At 42.1% G+C, this 10,992-nt stretch overlaps 1 pseudogene; it reads right to left on the bottom strand.

Annotated features, from left to right (window-relative positions):
• Positions 1-4,231: 4,231 nt before the first annotated feature.
• Positions 4,232-5,209, bottom strand: LOC110289080 (olfactory receptor 2A12-like; annotated as a pseudogene).
• Positions 5,210-10,992: the final 5,783 nt, after the last annotated feature.

Genomic DNA, 10,992 nt, shown 5'->3' with positions numbered 1-10,992 from the left:
GATTGTTCTTTCTAACTCAGTGAAGAATTGAGTTGGAATTTGATGGGGATTGCATTGAATCTGTAGATTGCTTTTGGCAAGATAGCCATTTTTACTATAGTGATCCTGCCAATCCATGGGCATGGGAGATCTTTCCATGTTCTGAGATATTTAATTTCTTTCTTCAGAGCCTTGACATTCTTATCATACACATCTTTCACTTCCTTAGTTAGAGTCACTCCAAGGTATTTTATATTATTTGTGACTATTGAGAAGGGTGTTGTTTCCCTAATTTCTTTCTCAGCCTGTTTATCCTTTGTGTACAGAAAGGCCATTGACTTGTTTGAGTTAATTATATATCCAGCTACTTCATTGAAGCTGTTTATCAGACTTAGGAGTTCTCTGGTGGAATTTTTAGGGTCACTTATATATACTATCATATCATCTGCAAAAAGTGATGTTTTGACTTCATCTTTTCCAATTTGTATCCCCTTGATCTCCTTTTGTTGTCGAATTGCTCTGGCTAGGACTTCAAGTACAATGCTGAATAGGTATGGGGAGAGTGGACAGCCTTGTCTAGTCCCTGATTTTAGTGGGATTTCTTCCAGCTTCTCACCATTTACTTTGATGTTGGCTACTGGTTTGCTGTAGATTGCTTTTATCATGTTTAGGTATGGGCCTTGAATTACTGATCTTTCCAAGACTTTTATCATGAATGGGTGTTGGATTTTGTCAAATGCTTTCTCCACATCTAACAAGATAGATGATTATGTGGTTTTTGTCTTTGCGTTTGTTTATATACAGGATTACGTTATGGATTTCCGTATATTGAAACATCCCTGCCTCACTGGGATGAAACCTACTTGGTCAGGATGGATGATTGTTTTGATGTGTTCTTGGATTCGGTTAGCAAGAACTTTATTGAGGATTTTTGCATCGATATTCATAAGGGAAATTGGTCTGAAGTTCTCTATCTTTGTTGTGTCTTTTTGTGGTTTAGGTATCAGAGTAATTGTGGCTTCATAGAATGAGTTGGGTAGAGTTCCTTCTGTTTCTATTTTGTGGAATAGTTTGTGAAGAACTGGGATTAGATCTTATTTGAAGGTCTGATAGAACTCTGCACTAAACCCATCTGGTCCTGGGCTTTTTTTGGGTGGGAGACTATTAATGATTGCTTCTATTTCTTTAGGGGATATAGGACTGTTTAGATCATTAACCTGATATTGATTTAACTTTGGTACCTGGTATCTGTCTAGTTTCTTGTCCATTTCATCCAGGTTCTCCAGTGTTGTGGAGTATAGCCTTTTGTAGAAGGATCTGATGGTGTTTTGGATTTCTTCAGGAACTGTTGTTATGTCTCCCTTTTATTTCTTATTTTGTTAATTAGGATGCATTCCCTGTGCCCTCTAGTGAGTCTGGTTAAGGGCTTATCTATCTTGCTAACTTTCTCAAAGAACCAGCTCCTCCTTTGGTTGATTCTTTAAATAGTTCTTCTTGTTTCCAATTGGTTGATTTTGCCCCTGAGTTTGATTATTTCCTGCTGTCTACTCCTTTTGGGTGAATTTGCTTTCTTTTGTTCTAGAGCTTTTAGGTGTGTTTTTAAGCTGTTAATGTGTGCTCTCTCTAATTTCTTTTTGGAGGCACTCAGAGCTATGAGTTTTCCTCTTAGAAATGCTTTCATTGTGTCCCATAAGTTTGGGTATGTTGTGGCTTCATTTTCATTAAACTCCAAAAAGTCCTTAATTTCTTTCTTTATTCCTTCCTTGACCAAGGTATCATTGAGAAGAGTGTTGTTCAGTTTCCACGTGAACGTTGGCTTTCTATTATTTATGTTGTTATTGAAGATCAGCCTTAGTCCATGGTGATCTGATAGGATGCATGGGACAATTTCAATATTTTTGTATATGTTGAGGCTTGTTTTGTGACCATTTATGTGGTCAGTTTTTCAGAACGTACCATGAGGTCCTGAGAAGAAGGTATATCCTTTTGTTTTAGGATAAAATGTTCTGTGAGATCCATTTTTTTTCATAACTTCTGTTAGTTTCACTGTGTCCCTGTTTAGTTTCTGTTTTCATGATCTGTCCATTGCTGAAAGTGGTCTGTTGAAGTCTCCCACTATTATTGTGTGAGGTGCAATGTGTGCTTTGGCCTTTACTAAAGTTTCTTTAATGAATGTGGCTGCCCTTGTATTTAGAGCATAGATATTCAGAATTGATAGTTCCTCTTGAAGGATTTTACCTTTGATGAGTATGAAGTGCCCCTCCTTGTCTTTTTTGATGACTTTGGGTTGGAAGTCGATTTTATTAGCTATTAGAATGGCTACTCCAGCTTGTTTCTTCATGCCATTTGATTGGAAAATTTTTTCCAGCCTTTCATTCTGAGGTAGTGTCTATCTTTTTCTCTGAGATGAGTTTCCTGTAAGCAGCAAAATGTTGGGTCCTATTTGTGTAGCCAGTCTGTTAGTCTATGTCTTTTTATTGGGGAGTTGAGACCATTGATATTAAGAGATATTAAGAACAAGTAATTGTTGCTCCCTATTATTTTTGTTGTTAAAGTTGGCATTCTGTTCTTGTGGCTGTCGTCTTTTAGGTTTGTTGAGGGATTACCTTCTTGCTTTTTCTAGGACGTGGTTTCCATCCTTGTATTTTTTTTTCTGTTATTATCCTTTGAAGGGCTTGATTCGTGGAAAGATAATGTGTGAATTTGGTTTTGTCGTGGAATACTTTGGTTTCTCCATCTATGATAATTGAGAGTTTGGCTGGGTATAGTAGCCTGGCCTGGCATTTGTGTTCTCTTAGTGTCTGTATAACATCTGTCCAGGATCTTCTGGCCTTCATAGTCTCTAGTGAAAAATCTGGTATAATTCTGATAGGCTTTCCTTTCTATCTTACTTGACCTTTTACCCTTACTGCTTTTAATATTCTATCTTTATTTAGTGCATTTGTTGTTCTGATTATTATATGTGAGGAGGAATTTCTTTTCTGGTCCAGTCTATTTGGAGTTCTATAAGCTTCTTGTATGTTCATGGGCATCTCTTTCTTTAGATTTGGGAAGTTTTCTTCTATAATTTTGTTGAAGACATTTGCTGGTCCTTTGAGTTGATCTTCATTCTCATCTACTCCTATTATCCGTAGGTTTGGTCTTCTCATTGTGTTGTTGATTTCCTGGATGTTTTGAGTTAGGATATTTTGCATTTTCCATTTTCTTTGATTGTTGTGCAGATGTTCTCTATGGAATCTTCTGTACCTGAGATTCTCTCTTCCATCTCTTGTATTCTGTTGCTGATGCTCGCTTCTATGGTTCCAGATTTCTTTCCTAGGGTTTATATCTCCAGCGTTGCCTCACTTTGGGTTTTCTTTATTGTGTCTACTCCCCTTTTTATGTCTTGGATGATTTTATTCAATTCCATCACCTATTTGGTTGTGTTTTTCTGCAATTCTTTAAGGGATTAATGTCTTCTACCTGTTTAGCAGTGTTCTCCTGTATTTCTTTAAGTGAGTTATTAAAGTCCTTCTTGATGTCCTCTACCATCATCATGAGATATGCTTTTAAATCCAGGTCTAGCTTTTCGGGTGTGTTGGGGTGCCCTGGACTGGGTGAAGTGGGAGTGCTGGGTTCTGATGATGGTGAGTGGTCTTGGTTTCTGTTAGTAAGATTCTTATGTTTACCTTTCGCCATCTGGTAATCTCTGGAGTTAGTTGTTATAGTTTTCTGTGTTTAGAGATTGTTCCTCTGGTGATTCTGTTACCCTCTATCAGCAGACCTGGGAGACTAGATCTCTCCTCTGAGTTTCAGTGGTCAGAGAGCTGTCTGCAGGCAAGCTCTCTTCTTACAAGGAAGGTGCTCAGATATCTGGCATCCAGACCTCCCTCCTGGCCGAAGATGAAGGCCCAAAACAGGACCTTTCCCAGAAGCTGTGTTGCTTTGTCCTGTCACAGAAGCTGTTAGCTTCTGTAGTCCATACTCTCACCTGTGCAGACTACTTTCGGCAGAGTCTCGGAACCAAGATGTCTTCAGCCGATGCTGAGGCAAAGCCCTCTTTGGCCGGGCAGACACATCTGTCCTCTGACCGGGAAGCTCACTGAATGTCTGGAGCTCAAAAAGGGGGCTGCCTCAAGAGCTCTGTGGCTCCTGCCTGTCCCAGAAGCTGTTAACTTCTGTAGTGCACACTCTCACCTGTGCAGACTACTTTCGGCAGAGTCCCGGATCCAAGATCAACAGAGAACATTTTATGTAATGGTCAACTAACAATTCACCATCCTGGTTCCCTGGCCCACCTGCTATAACCTATCACTTTGAGAAATGCCCTCTTTATATTCTTGTTTCTCAGACTGTAGGCCACAGGGTTGAGCAAGGGTGTAAAAGCATTGTAAAAGAGTGAGATCTGCTTGTCTCAATCAGGAGAGTAGCTGGAGTTAAGCCTCATGTAGATGTAAGTGGCAGGAATATAGAAGAGTGTAACCATGTCAGGAGGGAAGCACAGGTAGAGAAAGCCTTGCAGTGGCCCTGGGTGGACTTGATCTTGAGAACTGCCATGACAATACGAATGTAGGAGGCCACAATGAGGGAAATTGGAATAACAACCAAAAAGACACTCAAGACCAAGTCCACCATCGCTACAAAGTGAGTATCCATGCAAGCCAAGCTATGAACTGAAGGACCTTCACAGAAGTAGTGGTTGACCCTGTTGGGCCCACAATATGGCAGACTCATGGTGAAGAAAGTATGTAATAAAGATGAAAAGAAACCACAGATCTAAGACCCTGCTGCCAATTGTATGCAGAGGCCCCAGTTGAGGATGACAGTATAGTGCAGTGGATAACAAATGGCCACATACCGGTCATAAGCCATCACAACAAAGAAGGTGCACTCAGTTATATCCAGGCCACCAAACACAAACATCTGCAGCCAGCAGCTAGCAAAGGAGATGGTATGAGAGTGAGCAAGAAGATGCACCAACATCTGGGGCATGGTGGTGGTGACATATCCAACAGGGAGAGGGTAGAGAGGAAGAAGTTAATGGGAGTGTGCAGCTGTGTGTCCAGGTTAATGGGAGTTAATGGGAGTGTGCAGCTGTGTGTCCAGGCATGATGATGAGCCCATTGCCCAGGACTGAGCTCAGGTAGATGAGAAGGAAAACAATGAAGAGGATGCTGTTGGTCGTGGGGTCACTGGAGAAGCCAAACAGAATGAATTCTGAAACGCAAATTTGGTTCTGTCTTGGAAACATTCACATGGTAGAGACTGTAAGAGAATCCGTTATTCTGTGTGTTGTTTGACACATGCCAGGAGTAGAGGCAGAAGGGAGATACAGGCTGAGGAGGTGAAACACTGGGTGTTCCAGATGGCTCAAAGCTCCAGTTCCAGGATATCTGCTCTTACCTCCACAGGCCACACACATACATAGTGCACTGACATGCATGTAGGGAAAATCTATATGTATAAAATAAAAGTCAGTGTTTTCCTTAAAGAAAAAAGTAAGGCTAGGATGTGGGTCTAAGCTCGGTGGTCAATTCCTGTGCACTCTTCTCAAGCTACTGAACTTCCTAGTGCCTCAGTCTCTTCATCTATCAAATGAAGCTAATGACAGTTATATCATGGGATTATGATATATATCTAAACCATCTCTGGCTGGAGAGATGACTTAGTGGTTAAGAGCACTGACTGCTCTTCCAGAGTCCTGAGTTCAATTCCAAGCAACCCTATCTGTAATGGAAGCTCACAACCACCTGTAAAGCATCTCACATCACTCCTGACAATGCCACATAACATATAACAGGACACATGCACTGTCACAGTCTGGATCCTTCTGTGGGAAGGCAGAGACAGAGGGCAAGTGGGCTAGTAACACTCTCCAAAATGATGTGCACTGGGTTCAACTGAGAGACCCTGCCTTGATGAATAAAGTGAGAGTAATTGAGGTAGAATCCCATGTCAGTGTCCAAGCACACTCACACACACACTCACACAGACACACACAGGGACATACACACACATAACGTATATACACATGCATGTACACACACAGCTAATCACATACACATATACATTAGACATATACAAAAAAGAGAGTAAATAAACAAATGAAGCAGAAAGAACCTATGTCAGTCAGACACAGGTCCACACACATACAGTCATAATAATAATGACAGATGGGTTTGCATACAATATGCTGCAGACATTGTAGCTTCCCAGGGAAAGCAGGTGGATCCTGACAGTATTCAAGTAGGAAATTTTTTTCTTCCTTTTTAAATTCCAGGTCCCTCTACCCACAAGAAAAAAAGCAATTCTGGATATACTGTAGATTCAAGTTGTAAATCTAAACCAATTAAAAGTATAGAATAAAACCTGATTTATCATTTTAGGATAAGCCAAAGTAAGATTGCTTTTAAAGACCACTTTTCATGGAGGGAAAATATATGCTACACTAGCAAGATTTTGCTGAAAGGACCCAGATATAGCTCTCTCTTGTGAAACTATGCCGGGGCCAAACAAACACAGAAGTGGATGCTCACTGTCAGCTATTGGATGGATCAGAGGGCTCCCAATGGAGAAGCTAGAGAAAGTAGCCAAGGAGCTAAAGGGATCTGCAACCCTATAGTTGGAACAACATGATGAACTAACCAGTACCCCGGAGCTCTTGTCTCTAGCTGCATATGTATCAAAAGATGGCCTAGTCGGCCATCACTGGAAAGAGAGGCCCATTGGACTTGCAAACTTTATATGCCCCAATACAGGGTAATGCCAGGGCCAAAAGAATGGGAATGGGTGGGGGGTATGTGGGACTTTTGGGATAGCATTGGAAATGTAATTGAGGAAAATACGTAATAAAAAAAAATTTAAAAAAAGTAAAGAAAAGAAAACTGAGTGAGCCATGAAAAGGTGGGGGCGGTGGGCAGTCTCTGCTTTATTTCCTGACTCCAGCTTCCTGCCCTCCTTGAGTTTCTGCCTTGGCTTCTACCTATGAGAGAATGATCAGAGTCTGTAAGTCAAATAAACACTTTCTTCTTTAAAAAAAAAAGAAAGAAAGATAGAAAAGAAAATATATGCTAAGCCAGAAAAACAAAAATGAAGTACTCAAAAATATTTCTACAAAGACTTAGAAAAGCACAAACATAAATATCATCAGACACTCCAGGATAACAGAGAATGCTACTGAAGGCATTTCACGGAGGCATCTGTCTATTGGGCACTGATGAGGGTAAGAGGTTCTCAGCACCATCACTCATCTGGACATTGCAGAGGACACCACAGAGCATGCCCACCTCTGCTTCTCAGCCTCACATCCCCACACACCTACCAGCATGGCTGCACTGACATATATCTAATATTAACTAGTATGACTAGATACAATGGGGGAGAAAGTTAAAATGACCCCTTTAGTAAGTGCTTGGGTGTGCTCTCTGAGGTTGAACACATTCAGATCCTCTCCACCCAACTTCATGTTCTTTCTCTTCCCAAACTTTCTTTCAAAAAAATCCACCCAGAAGGAACAAAAACAAACAAACAAACAGAACAACACCATGGGGTCACTTTCCTGTTGGCCAACTGCTCCTGACCATGTGACTTATCTTGGGATGTGACTGGTATGCACAGTGAGACTCTACTGGAGAAAACTAACCTCCTCATTTCTAGTATCAGTTGTAAATAAGTTCTTGTTTAGGGGCAGGACTTTGTGTCCATTTCCTCTCTCAGGGCTGGGCATTCATCTGCCCCAACTCGTTCTTCATGAGACTGCTGCAGGGGTTATTCAAGAATTTTCAAGCTGGTCCTATGTGGCCCCAGCTGAAAGCCTTTTAACAGCTCTAAAGTTCCATCATTTGAGGCAGAAACACTGGTCATTCCAAACCTGCCTGCTCTGTGAAGACTAAGCCTCAGGATACAGCTGACTCCTCCACCTCCCCTGTCTCAATGTGCAAACCTCTGCAAGCACTCCTGGTGTCCTGTATACATGTGCTTCTCTCCCATTTTAGAGCACTCGCCTAGTTTCTCATTATGGGGGCAAGGATAGCAACACTTGCACCATTGCCCATACTCTGGCCACAGCTCGGCGGGAAGTCTTCCCTTTTATGATACCACTTCCCACCCTAACCCAAGAATGATACATTGTGTTTTTCTTATTCGTTGGCTGGTTAATGTCTGAAGAATCCTAGAGAAATCTTTCTTCTTCTCCTTTTAACTTCATTCCCAGACCACTAAAAAAGAATTGTCTAAAGTAGGGTATGATTGAATGTACGATTTTCTAACCTTTGTAATAACATGAGAGAAGTGGGTGGAAGTTTGTTGGGAGCTATTAAGACAACACAATTGTCCTGATCTCTGAATTGGGCCTCTCCCCCCGAAAAGAAAAGGGTTTCAAAAGCGGGCCACCGACGCACCGCTCTGAAAACAACCACAGATTGTTCCAGCCCTAAGTCAGCACAGGATGTCCTGACCACAAGATGTACCCTGATACCACCAAGTTTCTGCTTCCCCATGTAGTTGCCAAAAGAAAAATTTCCGCTGCCCCATCCCTCCTGCTGAGAAGTACTTCCTCTTTTTCCACTGCCCCATTCCTCCTGCTGAGAAGTACTTCCCCTTTTGCTTGTGCATTTAAGCCTTGAGCCTTGCTGAATACAGTGACACCTTGATGCTAATCAGACTGCTTCCATGTGTTCTTGCACTTGGTGTCCGTCTCTCCCTCCCCCCATTTGGTTCTTAGGAGAAGGTCCCCTCAAGACCCTCGAATAACTGGACCTACTGGACGGGTCAGGAGTTGAGGTGGTTCAGCTTCAGAGCCTGGCTCTCAGTCACTTTCTGCTCTGCTCTGGCATACAAACTCTCAAGTGGGAAGTGAAGAAAGCAGTCTTCAGTGTCCTCTAGTTGAGTTCACTGAGATTCTGCACAGACCAGAGCTCCCACATTAAAGTTTATTGGCTACCCACAGACCAGCTCTGCTGGACAGATTTCCCTCTGTTCTGAGTGTGGGAGGCCCTGAGTATATTGAAAATAGAAGAATCCAAGGAAAGAGTATCTGAGGTGGGGTTTCCGGAGCATGGGAAGATCATTTTGTCATCCACAATCTATTATGTTTTCCCAGCTGAGTGGTCTCTGATTTAGCTTGCAGAGTTCCTCCGAACCTGCTGGGCCAAATCTATGAGCCCAGTACTGCAAATGAAGCTATGAGGATTGAGTTTCAGGCTAGAATGATGCTACACAAGGTAGCTCCAACCTACAAAACCAGTTGCTGGAAGGCTTAGGATCAGTAACTTAAAGAAATTCTCTACTATCTCATGAGTTTGAGGTCAGGTTATTACAGCAGACTTACTTGCCTCACCCCAAAAAAGAAAATCATGATGGCCATGTCCACAAAGAACATCAAGCTCTGTCTCTGTGGTGTGGGAAAACATATTCAGAGACACTGACCTTCACTGCTCCCTCATGGACAGGGTTTTCTGCTTCACTTGAGATCTTTGATCTTAGGCCTGCGCATTCTTTATTTATCAACAAGATAGGAAACAGACAAACTCTCTGTAAATAGCCATTAAGTTATTAAAGGGAAGATGAAGGAATGAAGGAATCAAGGTTGAGACTGAGAAGAAAGAAGAGCAGGCAAAGGGGAAGAGGTCTGGGGGTTTGAGATGTGTGCACAGAGGACAAGGAGATGGATGGCTTGACTACTGCTCACCTGAAGTCCATCATCTGTCTGAACCCACCCACAAGCCAAACACCAGTGACCATCTTACCACTTGTTTATCCAGGGAATGTGCTACTGAGTGCCTGATTCTTAGTCTTGCAGGAAAAAAATTAAAGGGGAATTCCCTCTTAAGGAACAGAATTGAGAGGGACAGGATGCTAGGCAGCCCTGTCTCCAGAAAAATGCCAAGGTGCTACTGAGTTTGAGGAGCTGAGTCTCCCAATTCCTCTGCAAGGACCAGGCAACCCTGGCTCCTGAAGATGGGGCCTATAAAATTCTGCTTAACAAAGGCAGACTCAGACATCTTCACCTCTTCCCAGTGGGACCAGCAGCTGAGGTTTTATGGACCTACCTCCTCTCTTAGCTTCCCCAGGAGAGCTGGGAAAGGCTGGTTTGTGTTCCCTATAGGGATGCCAAGATAATTTCCAGGATGCTATCAAGGATAGCACTACAAGTGAGACCACTGGGAAATGAACAAACAGAAATAGCTCCTTGGTGAGGGGTTCCCTTTTTCTATACTATCTAAGGAATAACCACAGCTCAGAGAACAGGAGAAGGAACTTGGTCAGATGAAATAAAGGTTAAGGACTTAAGTTTTCATTGTGCTTTCTTTTACTGTCCAAACCCTGAACCCAGACAAGCCCTGAGACCATGTTTGAGTCACACTCTTCTTTCCTCTGAAATTACCTTGGGGCCAACTATACCTGGGTGACCATTTTCAAATTGCTCATGTATTCTGGAACATTATCCATTATCTGGGCATGGGCAGGTAGGATCATGCTTGATAATATCTTATCGGTGCTGTCATTAAAAAAGAAACCAGGGTATGCAGTCCCTGGAAGCAGCCATGAGGCTGTACTAGTCTGCCTATCCTTTTCGTCCCCACTCTGTAGAGGAATTTTAATATCCAAGGAATACCAAGGACTGTGTGACACAGCTGGAATGGCACATGTTTAACCCCACTGCCTGAAATACATGCAGGCCCTTACCTCACACCTTTATTTTTTAAATTTTTATTATTATTATTATTATTTTGATTTGAAATTTTTATTGGATATTTTCTTTATTTACATTTCAAATGTTATCCCCTTTCCTAGTTTCCCCTCCAAAAATCCCATGTCCCGTACCCCTCTCCCTGTTCCCCAACCCACCCACTTCCATTCCTGGTCCTGGCATTCCCCTATACTGCGGCATAGAGCCTTCATAGTACCAAGGGCCTCTCCTCCCATTGATGGCCGACTAGGCCATCCTCTGCTACATATATATATATATATATATATATATATATATATATATATATATATATAGCTAGAGCCACAAGTTCCACCATGTGTTTT

This window comes from Mus caroli, unplaced genomic scaffold (genome assembly GCF_978045245.1).
Source record: "Mus caroli unplaced genomic scaffold, Mus_caroli_1 scaffold_6, whole genome shotgun sequence".
NCBI lineage: Eukaryota > Metazoa > Chordata > Mammalia > Rodentia > Muridae > Mus > Mus caroli.
This window is presented reverse-complemented; position numbering and strand designations above follow the sequence as displayed.